General features: G+C 42.1%; 1 protein-coding gene across 1 annotated transcript in view; it reads left to right on the forward strand.

Moving 5' to 3' along the window:
- tsg101b (tumor susceptibility 101b) overlaps positions 1 to 15,441 on the forward strand; it is a 62,095-nt gene that overhangs the window by 19,163 nt on the left and 27,491 nt on the right. The window lies entirely within an intron of this gene.

A 15,441-nucleotide genomic window follows, 5' to 3' on the forward strand; every position in this document is an offset into this window, starting at 1 on the left:
GTCGAATCTATCTGTTGACCCGACTGGCGACATCTGCACGAGAATTAAACAATGGGGAAATGCAAATTTTCAGGCCTCTGGCTGGAGGAACCTGATTTTAAAGACTGGCTAAAGGCGGTAGATGGCAATCGGCGAGAGGCGCTCATTGAAAAGTTGATCGAGGCACATGTAGTGCGTTGTGCGCGCGCGCCTGGTGCATTGTGCGCGCCATTTGAGGCATCCAAAATGTGATGAGCAAATCTGTTGAACTGTTGAAATGATTAAGATTAACCCTCTAAAACACTGATCTCTGGGAGGAAGGTGTTGACTCTGCCCATGGGCCTTCACGACTACAGGACTGGTGCAAATGACTATCTTAAGCAAACTTGGCAATGTGTTGAGAGACTGCCAAAATAGGGCTTGGGTTATGTGTGTTTTGTATCTTTAGGGTGTGCGTCTTGTCTTTGTCATGTGTGTGTGGGGGGGTTCGTGTTTGTCATTTGACCTGATCTAAATGTAATGAGTTGATGTACCTAAGCACATAAGATTTTTTGTGCAAATCTGTTCACCTGTTCAAAAGATTATTCCACAAACAAAAGGTTGGCCATCTTGAAAGTGTTGGCCGACAAAATGTAATCAGATCTTGTACCTAATGTGAAGTGTTGACACACAAGGTTTAGTGCAAATCCGTGTACCCGTTAAGAGGTTATGGGCCACAGTTTCACAGTTCAATAAAATTATAACTTGTATGTGGAAGTTTGTTTTCTTTTATGCAAATATGCATTACTCCATGTGTAGCCCTAGCAATGGGAGGTTCTATTATGCGTCCAAAGGGAAAGAGTTACACTACCGGTACGTTCAGATTTTCTTTCTATCTTGTCTCATCAATCCAACTCTTTGGGTAGAGTTGTCACTAACTTATATGTAGCACATTCACTTGGACTAACACATACACTCAAAGATTACCTTGTTAAATTGTGAGAAAATGTCCAAATCCAAATTGTCGCTGTGGTAGTAAAAAAAATTGTGAAGGTAGTAAAAAGGTAGTAAATTCAACATAAAATATCTGTAGGAACCCTGTATAAAAATGAGCGAGAAGCCGACTGACCGGAGTTCTGAACAGGAAAGTCAGAGCACTGCCCTGGAGGACATCGTTGAAAAGAAGGGCCAGAGATCTTCGGTTGTGTGGAGGTATTTTGGATATTTAAAATCGGACATACAACAAAGTGTTACACAAAACCTTAAACACACTGACGTACAGGATTGCACTTTTTTTCTCCTTGCAGCATAAGGTTTACATGTCAATATGTCTTTTATGTTTATTTGAAAGCTGCTAGAATTTGCACAAATGATTAACAATGGTATATAGTTTTTATTTTTCAGTTTCAATTTATTCATTTGAACAAAAAGAACAAAAGAATGTGCATCCAGTTTGTTTTGGTTCTGTGAAACTTGAAGGCTTGTTAAGCTATTTTTGTTAATTAGGAAGGAACTACTAATTTGTAATGTTCATATTTTGAGCAGAAAATTAAAGAAAATACAAAAATGGTGATTTGATTTATATCGTGATATATATCGTTATCGAAAATTTTGAAAAAATATATCGTGATATAATTTTCTCTCATATCGCCCAGCCCTAATTATTCGTAAACCAATACAATAATACAGTCGCTCTACTCTGACACAGCCTCCCTTCCAGATGCTGCATGACTGCAGGATTTCCCTTTTTTTGCTCTGGCTCGGCTCAACCTCAGCCTTTCAGCAAGCAAACTCGCCCTCTCTTTTACACATAATTTTGCCAATTTTATTACTGTGTGGATAATCGTACGCCTCCGTGCTTTCGTAGCTCCTTAGCTCCTCACCATCAACGCCCTCACTAAGAATAAAATAAATTGACAATGTCAACGTAGCTGACATCAGGCCACAACTTCGTCGTCTATCCATTCCATGAGGGTAGACGGATGTGGCACTTTGATCATATTATCCCTAGAGCACGTCAGAAAATCGGACCCGCGTAACCATCTTTTAGCCATCCTACGTAGTAGTTAGCGTTAGCTACAAACGTCAACACAGTGGAGCGGAAGAAAGAGGCCGGCTTCCGCTATGACGCAGCAATGAATCATGGGAAAGGTCAGAGTTCGGGAAAGTTGTGGATTACTGACACTCCTTTTCAGCCCAGAGGATGCTGTGTCCATGATTTTCATTTGTCAGACCACAGGACAGTTTTCCACTTCGCCTCAGTCCATTTTAAAAGAGCTCAGGCCCAGAGAAGGTGCTGATGTTTCTGGACATTGTTTATATCTGGTTTTAACTTGCATTTGTGGATGCAGTAATGAACTGTTTTCACAGACGATGGTTTTCTGAAGTGTTCCTGAACACGTACAGTGATTTCCACTACAGACAGTCTGCTTTTAATGCAGTGTCTCCTGAGGGCCTGAAGATCCCAGGCATCCAGTGTCAGTTTTCAGCCTTGTCTCTTGCATACGGAGATTTCTCCAGATTCTCTGAATCTTTTAAGTATATTATGTACCATAGTTGATGCGATCCCCAAATTCTTTGCAATTTTACATCGAGGAACGTTATTCTTAAATTGTTGCACTGTTTGCCCACGCAGTCTTTCACAGAGCGGTGAACCCCTCCCCATCTTTACTTCTGAGAGACTCTGCCTCTCTGGGATGCTCTATTTATACCCAATCATGTTACTGACCTGTTGCTAAATAACCAAATTAGTTTTTTTTTTTTTTAATCATTACACAACTTTTCTAATCTTTTGTTGCCTGGCCCAACTTTTATAAAACATGTCGCTGACATCAAATTCAAAATGAGCATATATATATATATATAATATATATTTTTTTTAAACAATAAAAATCTCTGTTTTAACATTTGATATGTTGTATTTGTACTATTTTCAATTAAACATAGGGTTTCCATGATTTGCAAATCATCCCATTCTGTTTTTAATTCATGTTTTACATGGAGTCCCAACTTTTTTTTTTGAAATTGGGGTTGTATTTAACCATTAAAAATGTGTGACGCAGCATAGCTTAGTGCATTCTGCAATCTGTATAAAACAGCAAGCCTGTGTATCCGGTCAATTCCTGTGCTCTTCTGCAATAGCTATTGTATTTTGACATAGCTAAATAAGATTTAGCATGCAGTGCAGTGTAGCTTGATCATTCACTTTGCCCTGTGTATTTGTCTTGTTTGTAGATGATTCTCCAAGACCAGAAACACTCACAAGACGCCTGGGAGAGATGATTGTGAAGGACCTCCAGCCTCTGTCCATAGTGGAAGATGAAGGGTTCCAGGGATTTGTGAGAGCGCTTAACCCAAGCTATAAACTCCCGAGCAGAGAAAGCCTGACTGAGACTCATCTTTTAAATATGTTTAATGAGTGCAAAGGCAAAGTAAGAGAAATCATACAAAATGCTTCAAGTGTCGTCCTCACCACTGATATGTGGACTTGAGTGCCCACAAAGGCGTACTTGACTGTAACATGTCATATGATTCAAAATTGGCAAATGAGCGAACTTGTTTTGGGAACTCACAGTTTCCATGGGCAGCATACAGCAGATGATCTCAACTTGGAGCTTAAGCGAATCACGGATGAATGGGGCATAAGTGAGAAGGTGGTGGCAGTCGTGACAGATAACGATGTGAATATGGTTGCTGCAGTGCAGAAAGCTGGGTGGAGTCATTATCCTTGTTTTGCACACACCCTTAATTTAGTTGTAAAAGACAGTCTAAAGGCTGTCCCAGAAGTGGTTCAGGTCCTGGCAAAATGCAGTAAGATCGTGTCCTTTTTTGACCACAGCGCAAAGGCCACAGAGAAGCTCAACGCTGTTCAACAGCAGCTGAAATTGGCAAAACACAAGCTGATTCAGTCAGTAGATACTCACTGGAATTCTGTTTTCGACATGATGGAGAGGTTGTATGAGCAGAATGAAGCTGTAACCACAGCCCTCTGCCTGCTAGAGGAGAATGAATTGTGTTTAAGTACAGCAGAATTATCCCTGATCAGTCAAACACTTGATACACTGAGGCCGTTTGAAGAAGTTACACAAGAACTTTCATCTGAAAAATATGTTTCGGTCTCGAAAGTGATTCCTCTTGTGTCACTCATTCACAGGGCTGTAGCAGCCTGTGAACATCCGGGCAGCTCCCTTGCCACACAGCTGATACAGCAATGCCAGTGCAGATTCGGGTGTGTTGAGACCATGCACTGTCTGGCTGCCAGTACGTTTCTGGATATTAGGTTTAAAAACCTTGGATTTCGAGAGAATAATGCCGAGGCAATAAAACTCCAACTCCTCGCCGAGATGCAGGAAATCTCTCAGACAGTAGAATCAGCTCCCATTCGAACGCCAGACTCTACATTGACATCTACTGCTAGCTGTACCTCAGTACCTACGATCCATTCTACATCAGTGCCTAGCTCTCAGAGCCCTGCACTTGCCTCAAGTTTACCTGCAGCAAAAAGAGGGTTATGGTCAGATTTTGATATGCATGTTTTGTCAGCCAAACATCACCCGTCAGCAACCGCTGATGTACTCAATGAAATGCATCATTACACAAAGGAAAAACTGATTCCCCGAAATAAAGATCCATTACTTTGGTGGCAAGAGCATGAGCAAACCTTCCCAACCCTTAGCAAACTTGCAGTGAAATACTTAGGAATTGTTGCTACTTCTGTACCTGCAGAAAGAATTTTTTCAAAGGCAGGGGAGGAAGTGAACAAAAAACGGAGCAGACTTCAGGAGAAAACTGTCAACATGATGTTGTTCCTGAACAAAAACCTATGAATGACGGAAAATTTGAGAAAAGGTCGAGTCAAACATTTTCGACAGAACCTGATTTAACATCTTGTTTCTCAACAAACAAACAAAAATAGGTACCCTAGGGGTACATGTGGCTTCTGCTTTTAAATAAAATTGTTTTCTGATACCATGTCCATACAGTAAATATAACAGTCATGTGAAAAAGTACACCCTCTTCCAGTTATATGGTTTTACCAGTCAAGACATAACAAAAAAAATAAATCATCTGATCCTTACCAGGTCCTAAAATTATGCAAATCTTACCTCAGGTGTAAAGTGTAGGTACAGTCACGTCCCATCTAAGAACTACAAATCCCATCAACTAACTTCCGCGATGACTTACATCACGGCTGGGCGAGATTACCTACGTCACATCCGCCCTGAGCCCATAAGTGACTCAGTCAAGTTCCGTCCGTCCTCTTTTGGCGCTGTGAACTCATCACACAGACACAAAGAGACATCCTGCTCATCGGAACATCCGAGATAAAGACGTCTGACTTGCAAGAAAAGAAATTCCGCGCGTTTTCGTTTACCACTGGCCGTGGTAAAACTACTTAAATCGCGTCATCTCACTCAGATCAAGTTACAACCGGTTTTTATTTGTTCATTATAAGTAACGTTACGACTGCAGCCCAAAGCAGTTGATTAAAAGTTAGAAGCGACCGGATTCCTTCTGACTTAATCGCTGTGCACATTGTTTGATCAGAGACTTTTCCTCACGAACGCTGAAGTTCGGACCAAGAAATTCTCTGCGCTTTCTACAGAAACCTCTACGAGCTCTGTGAACTCCAGAAGTTTCGGAACATCTCGGCATAATCTTGCATAGAAGCAAGATACTGGAAGTAAGACTGGCATTTTGGGCAAAACTAGTCTTAGGAATTAGCTTTATGAAGTAGTGTGAATTTAAACTCAGGAACTGTTTAATTGTGCACACTGAATATTGGTTCTATGTGTCCTCTCAGTTGTTTTTAAGAGAGAGGTATTGCATGCTCTTTCTTTATCCTTTCTAACCTTTAATTTCATTATTACACGTATTTTGACCTCATCAAGATTTCAGTGGATTTGGTAATGTTATAGGCTAGTGGGTTAGCTAGCAACCAGGGCTAATCCCCTTTGTTCTCCTCAAAACCACGAGGTGGAATCCCTTTTGTCTCAAAAGCTAGTGGAATTAGCAATCAGGGCTATTTCTTTTGTTCTCGAGGGACCACGAGGTGGAATCTCCACCCCCACCCCCCCCACCCCCCCACATCTCAGATAACATATACACACACACATACATACATATATAACTGTTGATGCTTATATATATATATATATATATATATATATATATATATATGTGTGTGTGTATGTGTATAGATCACTGATGACCATTTGAATGTATTTCAGCTGCTATTAGTCATTTTTATCATTATTATAATGAATTCAATTATTCTGAAACTGTGATTGCCTGTTTTTGCTGATATCCTTGAAGTCACCCAATCTCAAAGAATTCCAAGGTGTATGAGTGCTATTGGCTGTAGCTTGGTAAGTGATACATTATTGCTGCATTGGTAGTGATCATAATAATTTGGAATATACCATAATTTAGCTGTTTGATAATTTATTATTAAGCACCAAAATTAAAGGTATTATTAATGAGACTGATCACTTAAGACCAATTGCACCCACAAAAGCAACACACAACAGATTCTACCGTGTCACTACTTATTTAACATAAATTAAGTGAAAATGCATGTGTGAAAAAATAAGTACATCCCATGATTCAATAGCTTGTAGCAATAACCTTTTGCAGCAGTAACTTGAAGCAATCATTTTCTGTATGATTTAATCAGTCTCTCACATCATTGTGGAGGAATTCTGGCCCACTCTTTACAACATTGCTTCAGTTCATTCATGTTTGAGGACATTTGCTTATGCACAGCTCTCTTAAGGTCCCGCCATAGCATTTCAATTGGGTTGAGGTCTGTACTTTGACTTGGCCATTCCAACACCTTGATTCTTTTCTTTTTCAGCCATTCTGCTGTAGATTTGCTGGTGTGCTTGGGATCATTGTCCTGTTGCATGACCCAGTTGAGGCCAAGCTTTAGGTGTTGGGCAGATGGCCTCATATTTGCCTCTAGAATACTTTGGTATACAGAGGAGTTCATGGATAACTCAATGACTGCAAGGTGCCCAGGCCCTGTGGCTGCAAAACAAGCCCAAATCATCACCCCTCCACCTCCGTGCTCGATGGTTGGTATGAGGTGTTTGTGCCGATATGCTGTGTTTGGTTTTCGCCAAACAAGGCGCTGTGCATTATGGCCAAACATTTCCACTTTGGTCTCATCTGTCCAAAGGACATTGTTCCAGAAGGTTAATGGCTTGTTCAGATGCATCTTTGCAAACCTAAGCCTTGCTGCTGTGTTCTTTTTAGATAAAAGAGGCTTTCTTCTGGCAACCCTTCCAAACAAACCATGCTTGCGCAGTCTTTTCCTAATTGTACTGTCATGAACTTTAACATTTAACATGCTAACTGTGGCCTGTAGAGTCCTAGATGTAGTTCTTGGGTTTTTTGCAATTTCTCTGAGCATTGCACGGTCTGACCTTGGAGTAAATTTGCTGGGATGTCCACTCCTGGGAAGATTGGCAACTGTCTTGAATGTTTTCCTCTTCTGAATAATCTTTCTCACAGTAGAATGATGGATTTCAAATTGTTTGTAAATGGACTCATAACCCTTCCCAGACTGATGTGCAGCACCAATTGCTTCTCTAAGATCATTGCTGATGTCTTTCCTCCTTGGCACTGTGTTAACATACACCTGAGTGCTCCAGACCAGCAAACTGCCCAAACTTCTGCTTTTTAAGAGGTGGCCACACTGGCTGATGATCAGTTAATCAAATTCGTATGATCAGCAACACCTGGCTGCTAATTGCCTTCAAAATTTCTATGGAAGCAGTAAGGGTGTACTTAATTTTTCACACACTGCTACTGCATTTTTGGCTTACTTTGTGTTAAATAAATAATGACAGGGTGAATATGTCACGTCTTATTGGTCATCTGAGGTTGTATTTGCCTAATTTTAAAACCTGGTAATGGCCAGATGATTTTTTATTATGTCCACACTTAAAACCTAGACTTGAAAAAGGGTGTACTTTCTTTTTCACATGACTGTATATATTTACTCTATGAGGCAGTAGCTACAAAAATGAAGCGTAATCCAAAAATGAACAATTTAAAAATCACAGAAGTAAAATATACCAAATGTCTGTACTTTTATATTTTTCCACTCTTACCTCTTACAGTTTTCGACACTGAAACCTCTGAACCGAGGCTGATATACACACGCTGCCACCATGACCCAAACTCTTATTTCCTGGAAATGGCCCGGTGCTAGAGCTCAGTGGTCTCAATACTCTTTTCGTCAACTTCCCATAACAACTCGGAAGTGCGTTACATCTACATCACACATGGGACCACTGGCTGAAGAAGGCAAGGAAAGGGGGACGACCTGGAGTTTCATCTCATCTCATTATCTCTAGCCGCTTTATCCTGTTCTACAGGGTCACAGGCAAGCTGGAGCCTATCCCAGCTGACTACGGGCGAAAGGCGGGGTACATCCTGGACAAGTCGCCAGGTCATCACAGGGCTGACACATAGACACAAACAACCATTCACACTCACATTCACACCTACGGTCAATTTAGAGTCGCCAGTTAACCTAACCTGCATGTCTTTGGACTGTGGGGGAAACCGGAGCACCCGGAGGAAACCCACACGGACACGGGGAGAACATGCAAACTCCGCACAGAAAGGCCCTCGCCGGCCACGGGGCTCGAACCCGAACCTTCTTGCTGTGAGGCGACAGCGCTAACCACTACACCACCATGCCGCCACGACCTGGAGTATATTTTAAAATAGGAACGCACTTTCCCTCGGTAATAAGCATAAACATGTCTGAAAGTGATTTCTTTAGTCGAGTCTGTTTATTTCGAACGGTGAACCGGATTGTATACATTTACTGATCATTTTAATAGGAATATCTGTATGTGCGTGCGCAGTGTGCGATTATTACATTCTTACAGCATGATGACGTACTGGCTAGTGCCTCTACTGTATATGAGGTACTGTAGTAGCCCAAAAAAAAGAATGTGGAACGTTCTGTCAAATGTTTGAGGCTTTCAAGGTGGTTTTCAAGTATATCTGATTCAAATGCTGAAATATCAATTGACATGCAACTTTTTAAGTGTGTTTTTTTGTTTTGTTTTTTTAACCTGTAGTGCATCTTTTTTTTATCTTTTAGGAAAACTGAAATTATTCTGAAGGTGCTGAGGATGCCGCAGTACCTCATAACTAATAGGCTATCTGATCATGTTTTAAATTCTGAATAACATATGATAAGGTGGGCGGTACAGTGGTGTAGTGGTTAGCACCGTTGCCTCACAGCAAGAAGGGCCGGGTTCGAGCCCCATGGCCGGCGAGGGCCTTTCTGTGTGGAGTTTGCATGTTGTCCGCGTGGGTTTCCTCCGGGTGCTCCGGTTTCCCCCACAGTCCAAAGACATGCAGGTTAGGTTAACTGGTGACTCTAAATTGACCGTAGGTGTGAATGGTTGTCTGTGTCTATGTGTCAGCCCTGCTATCACCTGGCGACTTGTCCAGGGTGTACCCTGCCTCTCGCCCGTAGTCAGCTGGGATAGGCTCCAGCTTGCCTGCGACCCTGTAGAACAGGATAAAGCGGCTAGAGATAATGAGATGAGATATGATAAGGTGCCGGTCAGGAAATATATGGAGAAAAAATATTTCAAATTCATGAATTGAATTTGTCATCAGGTCAGGTCAAACTTTGAGTAAAAGGTATAAAAATAAATTATGTACTGTATAATTTTGTAATAAAAAAAAAAAAACATGAACTTGATTTTTTGAGAAAGAAAATTGACACAGAGCTAAACATGATGGGATTGTGTATCGGCGACAGTATTATTGCCTTTGCTGATAAATATTGGGGTTGGTGGCACGGTGGTGTAGTGGTTAGCACTGTCACCTCACAGCAAGAAGGTTCTGTGTTTGAGCCTAGTGGCTGACAGGGGCCTTTCTATGTGGAGTTAGCATGTTCTCCCCGTGTCTGTGTGGGTTTCCTCCGGGTGCTCCGGTTTCCCCTACAGTCCAAAGACGTGGTGGTTAATTGGTGGCTCTAAATTGACCGTAGGTGTGAATGGTTGTTTGTCTCTATGTGTCAGCCCTGCGATGATGTGGTGACTTGTCCAGGGTGTACCCCACCTCTCGCCCATAGTCAGCTGGGATAGGCTCCAGCTTGCCCACGACCCTGTACAGGATAAGCAACTATGAATAATGGATGGATGGATGATTAAATGGGGGAATGTTGATCTCCTTCTGACATTAAACTGTGTTCCTCGTCACATAGCATCTTGCATCGTTTGTTTCTTTTTGAAAATATTTCATATTTCATTTGAAAGTGGTCAAGTCGTCGACAGGAAGTGAAAATAACTTACATACATTACCGTTCAAAAGTTTGGGGTCACTTTGAAATGTCCTTATTTTTGAAAGAAAAGAACTGTTCTTTTCAATGAAGATCACTTTAAACTAATCAGAAATCCACTCTATACATTGCTAATGTGGTAAATGACTATTCTAGCTGCAAATGTCTGGTTTTTGGTGCAATATCTCCATAGGTGTATAGAGGCCCATTTCCAGCAACTATCACTCCAGTGTTCTAATGGTACAATGTGTTTGCTCATTGCCTCAGAAGGCTAATGGATGATTAGAAAACCCTTGTACAATCATGTTAGCACAGCTGAAAACAGTTGAGCTCTTTAGAGAAGCTATAAAACTGACCTTCCTTTGAGCAGATTGAGTTTCTGGAGCATCACATTTGTGGGGTCGATTAAATGCTCAAAATGGCCAGAAAAATGTCTTGACTATATTTTCTATTCATTTTACAACTTATGGTGGTAAATAAAAGTGAGTTTTCATGGAAAACAAAATTATCTGGGTGACCCCAAACTTTTGAACGGTAGTGTATGTATACATATCCAAACAATGCTTCTAAAACCCAAATAAAATCAGCATATCCCACGTCTTAATTCGGAAAATCCTAAATTCAGAATAAGGCCAATTCGTAATATCCAAACGGAATATGCGGTTCACATGACACGTATCAAATTCCAAATATTGTCATATTTGTAATAATAATGGAATATTTGTGTGCATGTAAACATACTAAATATTGCTTGGCCCAGTGAATGAAAAATTTACATTAAAAAAAAAAACACCCAGATGGAATTTTGCAGGAAGGAATTTTCATACCATTGGCGTAATTCAAGCCTGAAATACCACCACAATGAAAAACACTGAGCAGCGAGCTTGGAGGTAAAATCTAGCGTAGGCCCTGATGCTCGAGCAGGCGCTTAGACACAAATTGAATAAATTTACCTGTGACAGATTAACCAACTCAGTAGCTAAATGGATTGCAATGGACTGCAGGCCAATTTCAGTGGTAGAGGACAGGGGGTTAATGGAGGTTTTACAGACTGCGTCCTCTGACACAATTGAAAATGTTATGACTTGTGTCTTAAACTGTATCATATGTTACTATTGGTCTGTGTTAACTAATTTTAGTTTATGGTTGTTGTTTATTTTTGCATTTAAAATACACATTGATAATTATTACAATGTCAAGAATATAATTAGAAACTTAGGGACTTTTTTTCAATCATCCGGTCCTTGCTGAAATATTTCTGGTTTTATTTTTTTTGTTTTTTTTAATTTCCTATTTTCTCAATTCATTAAGTCATTTTTTTATTGTTATAGTTATTGCATATGAACAGTGTAAAAATGTTCTGAAAATACGGGAAATAAAAGAGATTTTGACCATGAAAGTTTATAATGTCTTATCATTGATGCACTCATCTACAAAAATCCATTTGAAGTTAATATTTTTAAATGCTTCTATTTGCTATAATTTGAAATGGGAACAACCTACATTTTATTCCCTTTTCTGAACACATTAAGCATTTGTACACAACATGTATCAGTATCGGTGACACCAGCCTGGGATTTACTTGGCATTGGATCTGAAAGGTATGGAGCCAATCTGTTGATATTGGTGGGGAAAATATTAGTGTGGCCATGAGTTAGCCATGCAATAACTCACTCCGAAACTTAAAATCCAATTCTGTTGTTATAACAAAGATTTATCTAAGAGATCCAGGATTGACTTTTGGCTCATATCAAATATGTAGTGGTTAGCGCTGTCGCCTCACAGCAAGAAGGTCCGGGTTCGAGCCTTTCTGGGCGGAGTTTGCATGTTCTCCCCGTGTCCGCGTGGGTTTCCTCCGGGTGCTCCGGTTTCCCCCACAGTCCAAAGACATGCAGGTTAGGTTAACTGGTGACTCTAAATTGACCGTAGGTGTGAATGTGAGTGTGAATGGTTGTCTGTGTCTATGTATCAGCCCTGTGATGACCTGGCGACTTGTCCAGGGTGTACCCCGCCTTTCACCCGAAGTCAGCTGGGATAGGCTCCAGCTTGCCTGCGACCCTGTAGAACAGGATAAAGCGGCTAGAGATAATGAGATGAGATGATGGAAAGCTCAAGAAGATAAAATATATGGCAAACACTGGGAATATACAAAATTTCAGATTTCTAATATGGAAATTAAAAGGGCGAAAGGACTTGGCTAAAGAAAAAAGATTTTAAAATTTTCTTTGTGTGTGCAAACTCCACACAGAAAGGTCCCTGTCAGCCACGGGGCTCAAACCCAGAACCTTCTTACTGTGAGGTGACAGTGCTAACCGCTACACCACCGTGCCACCATTCTTACAATCGAGAAGGCTTAAATGTGCTTGACATCCACTCATCTAATATAATTCAAGGTAATCTGGATCAAATATTTTATTAAAAAATAAAGATACATAATGGTACCTAATTCGAGAAGTTATTTTTGAAAAACAAATTATATAGATTTGTATAGAGGTATAGCCTTCCTTCCTAAAGGCAATTTTGATGTAAATAAACTTTTCAGGGTAGCACGGTGGTTAGCACTGTCGCCTCACAGCAAGAAGGTCCCGGGTTTGAGCCCAGCGGCCGACGAGGACCTTTCTGTGTGGAGTTTGCATGTTCTCCCCGTGTCTCCATGTGTTTCCTCCAGGTGCTTCGGTTTCCCCCAAAGACATGCAGGCTAAGGTTAATTGGTGGCCCTAAATTGACCGTAGGTGTGAATGGTTGTTTGTTTCTGTGTCAGCCCTGCGATAACCTGGCGACTTGTCCAGGGTGTACCCCGCCTCTCGCCCATAGTCAGCTGGGATAGGCTCCAGCTTGCCTGCGACCAAGTACAGGATAAACGGTTACGGACAATGGATGGATGGATAAACTCTTCAGTTATCCAGTTTCTACAGGCAGGCTCTTTTATGTTGGCTTCTTATTTGTTTTATCTGTAACCGCTTATCCCGTGTGGGGTCGCGGGGGCAAGCTGGAGCCTATCTCAGCTGACCATAGGTGAGAGTGAGGGTACACCCTGGACAAGTCACCAGCTCACTGCAGGGCTGACACACACATAGAGACACAAACAACCCTTCTCACTCATGGTCAATTTAGAGCCACCAATTAACCTAAACTGCATATCTTAGGACTGTGGAAGGAAACCCACGCAGACACGGGGAGAACATGCAAACTCCACACAGAAAGGCCCTCACCGGCCGCTGGGCTCGAACCCAGGACCTTCTTGCTGTGAGGAGACAGTGCTAACCACTACACCACCATGCTGCCGGCTTCTTACTTATAGGCACAATTATTATTTTTTTTAACATACACTGAATTCTTCAAGACATTTGGTATCCAAATCCCTGCAGGAGAATACAGCATAGTATTTGAAGCAGTACCAGCATGTTATTTAAAACTGGTGCAAAGCAGCAATGCATCTAATGAACAGTCTGTTTTTAAGACAGATGTTCTGTTAAATAGCATCAGTATAAAGGGAAAAAATGTAATTACAGATTTTTTTTTTAGACATATGATTCATTGCCCTGCAACTTGTTATCGAAGACACTAGTGGAATAACCATCCATACATCCATTATCTGTAACCGCTTATCCTGTCCTACAGGGCCGTAGGCAAGCTGGAGCCTATCCCAGCTGACTATGGGCGAGAGGCAGGGTACACCCTGGACAAGTCGCCAGGTCATCACAGGGCTGACACATAGACACAGACAACCATTCACACCTATGGTCAATTTAGAGCCACCAATTAGCCTAACCTGCCTGCGGGGGAAACCAGAGCACCTGAAGGAAACCCACACAGGCAGACACGGGGAGAACATGCAAACTCCACACAGAAAGGCCCTCGCCGGCCGCTGGCCTCGAACCCAGAACCTTCTTGCTGTGAGGCAACAGTGCTAACCACTACACCACCATACCGCCTAGTGGAATAACCATTTGAGAGAATTAATCAGAAACTGACTTAGGCTTACAATAACAAATGTTTTGTCAACAATAAAGTCAATAATGTATATTTTAAAATGGTACATTTAATTTATCCAACAAACCATTTTCTAAATTATATATAGAAATTATTTTCCTGAATCCTGTGGGATTTTTTTTTTTTTGGTAATACTGGATCAGAAACAATTTTACATTTATTTTATGAATAAAGTAGTCTGGCTCTGATTCTGAATGCATTTATGTTTTTTTTTTGGACTGATGTCTCGTCTCGTCTCGTCTTCTTCCGCTTATCTGGGACCGGGTCGCGGAGGCAGCAGTCTAAGCATGGAAGCCCAAACTTCCCTTTCCCCAGACACCTCGGCCAGCTCCTCGGGAAGAACACCGAGGCGTTCCCAGGCCAGCCGAGAGACATAGTCCCTCCAGCATGTCCTGGGTCTTCCCCGGGGCCTCTTCCCGGGGGGACATGCCTGGAACACCTCCCCAGGGAGGCGTCCGGGAGGCATCCGAAAAAGATGCCCGAGCCACCTCAGCTGATTCCTCTCGATGTGGAGGAGCAGCGGCTCTACTCCGAGCTCCTCCCGAGTGACTGTGCTTCTCACCCTATCTCTAAGAGAGCGCCCAGCCACCCTGCGAAGGAAACTCATTTCCGCCGCTTGTATCCGCGATCTTGTTCTTTCGGTCATTACCCAAAGCTCATGACCATAGGTGAGAGTCGGAACGTAGATCGACCGGTAAATTGAGAGCTTCGCCTTTTGGCTCAGCTCCTTCTTCACCACGACGGACCGGTAAAGCGATCGCATCACTGTGGAGGCTGCACCAATCCGCCTGTCGATCTCACGCTCCATCCTTCCCTCACTCGTGAACAAGATCCCGAGATACTTAAACTCCTCCACTTGAGGCAGGACTTCTCCACCAACCTGGAGAGGGCAAGCCACCCTTTTCCGGTCAAGAACCATGGCCTCGGACTTGGAGGTGCTGATTCTCATCCCAGCTGCTTCACACTCGACTGCAAACCGCCCCAGTGCATGCTGAAGGTCCTGGTTTGAAGAAGCCAACAGGGCAACATCATCCGCAAAAAGCAGAGATGAAATCCTGTGGTTCCCAAACAGGATTCCTTCCGGCCCCTGGCTGCGCCTAGAAATTCTGGCCATAAAAATTATGAACAGAACCGGTGACAAAGGGCAGCCCTGCCGGAGTCCAACATGCACT

The sequence above is a fragment of the Neoarius graeffei genome, chromosome 27 (assembly GCF_027579695.1).
Source record: "Neoarius graeffei isolate fNeoGra1 chromosome 27, fNeoGra1.pri, whole genome shotgun sequence".
Taxonomy (NCBI): domain Eukaryota; kingdom Metazoa; phylum Chordata; class Actinopteri; order Siluriformes; family Ariidae; genus Neoarius; species Neoarius graeffei.